This window comes from Onychomys torridus, chromosome 4 (genome assembly GCF_903995425.1).
Source record: "Onychomys torridus chromosome 4, mOncTor1.1, whole genome shotgun sequence".
NCBI lineage: Eukaryota > Metazoa > Chordata > Mammalia > Rodentia > Cricetidae > Onychomys > Onychomys torridus.
Window position 1 is genome coordinate 97965928 of NC_050446.1, and position 2312 is coordinate 97968239.

Sequence of the window (2312 nt, forward strand, 5' to 3'; positions counted from 1 at the left end):
GTATTTCAGACTGGGAAAGGGAGAAGGCTATTAAGAAAAGATTCTTCCTTATGTTGAGCCCAGAAAATTAAAGCAGAAACTGTATGTTCTACTAGTAATCCTCCCACAGAAGGATGATGTTTCTATAAGCTATTGAAACTCTTTGATTTGGCAGAAAATAATTTTCAATGTTGAATAGTAACATTCAAGACTTAACTTTTTGTTTGTTTTTTGAGACAGGCGTCTTAGTATGCAGCCCAGGATGGCCTCAAAGCTATGAACTTCCTGCCTCAGCTTTCCAAGTACTAGGATTAAAGGTGCGTGCCACCACATCCTGACTCTGGCCATAAATATTTTAGAAAGCAAATTATTCATGGAGTACATCATTCAATGACCTAATACATGAAACTGAAGGATATCCATATTAAGGCATATTAAAACAAAAATGATGGAAGAAGTGGGTGCTCTCAAAGCAGAAACTGTTAAGGAGCCATGGCAATGAGCCTCAGGGACCATACATCAGCTATGTGCATCACTCTTATTCTTCCTCCAGCTTAAACTCTTATTCCCCAAGTTCTGGAAAAGCTGACAACCTATACCTTGCAACTATAGAACTTGTGTTATTGTTCTTTTCATGAAAAAGACAAGTCATCCAAGGTCATGCCTCCTTTTTAAAGGACAATATGGAAGACCAAATGCCAGACAATCTTGGTGTAATACAATGCAAAGATGAAGGTCTTCTCCACCTACAGAGTTCTTTGTAGAAATACCTAAAACCTTGGTCCACACCTACACTGACACTGTAGTGCACCTTCTTCTGACACTCCTAGTTCTATTACCTTAGCAGAAGAAATGATTCTGAGAACATCCTCCCCAAACCTCACTGTTCAAATCTCAGTTTCAACTTCCAGGAAGCTTAACCTGGGACATCAACCCTAATAAAAATAAATAAATAAATAGCTCAAAATGGAGGTAAAACCGCCACAAGGTCTCCCCCAGCCTGACACTGGCCGTCGCCCCCAGCCTCGCCGCCGCCGCATGGCGGCGGGGAGGAGGGCCATGATCCAAAGGAACCAGAACAGTTGAGGAAGCTGTTTATTGGTGGTCTGAGCTTTGAAACCACAGATGATAGCTTAAGAGAACATTTTGAGAAATGGGGCACACTTACAGAATATGTGGTAATGAGAGATCCCCAAACAAAACATTCCAGGGGCTTTGGTTTTGTGACCTATTCCTGTGCTGAAGAGATCGATGCTGCAATGTGTGCTCCGCCACACAAGGTTGATGGGTGTGTGGTGGAACCAAAGAGAGCTATTTCTAGAGAGGATTCTGTAAAGCCTGGTGCTCATTTAACCGTGAAGAAAATTTTTGTGGGTGGTATTAAAGAAGATACAGAAGAATACAATCTGAGAGACTACTTTGAAAAGTATGGCAAAATTGAAACCATAGAAGTTATGGAAGACAGGCAGAGTGGAAAAAAGAGAGGATTTGCTTTTGTAACTTTTGATGATCATGACACAGTTGATAAAATTGTTGTTCAGAAATACCAAACTATTAATGGGCATAATTGTGAAGTGAAAAAGGCCCTTTCTAAACAAGAGATGCAGTCTGCTGGATCACAGCAAGGTCGTGGAGGTGGATCTGGCAACTTTATGGGTTGTGGAGGAAACATTTGGAGGTGGTGGAGGTTATTTTGGTTGTGGTAGAAACTTTGGTGGAAGAGGAGGCTATAGTGGTGGAGGTGGTGGCAGCCGAGCTAGTTATGGAGGTGGTGATGGTGGATATAATGGATTTGGAGGTGATGGTGTCAACTACGGTGATGGTCCTGGTTACAGCAGTAGAGGAGGCTATGGTGGTGGTGGACCAGGCTGTGGAAACCAAGGTGGTGGATATGGTGGTGGTGGAGGAGGATATAATGGTTACAATTGGGAACTATAATGACTTTGGAAATTATAGTGGACAACAGCAATCAAATTATGGGCCCATGAAAGGGGGCAGTTTTGGTGGAAGAAGCTCAGGCAGGCTATGGATTTGGTGGTGGAAGTGGTGGATATGGTAGCAGAAGGTTTTAAAAAAAACAGCAGAAAAGGGCTCCAGTTCTCAGCAGGAGAGAGAGCGAGGAGTTGTCAGGAAAGCTGCAGGTTACTTTGAGACAGTCGTCCTAAATGCATTAGAAGAACTGCAAACATCTGCCACAGAAGGAGCGATGATCCATAGTCAGAAAAGTTACTGCAGCTTAAACAGGAAACCCTTCTTTTCAGGACTGTCATAGCCACAGTTTGCAAAAAGTGCAGCTATTGATTCATGCAATGTAGTGTCAATTAGACGTGCAT

At 42.6% G+C, this 2312-nt stretch overlaps 1 pseudogene; it reads left to right on the plus strand.

Annotated features, from left to right (window-relative positions):
• The first annotated feature begins 945 nt into the window (after positions 1–945).
• Positions 946–2057, plus strand: LOC118582605 (annotated as a pseudogene).
• The last annotated feature ends 255 nt before the right edge of the window (positions 2058–2312 follow it).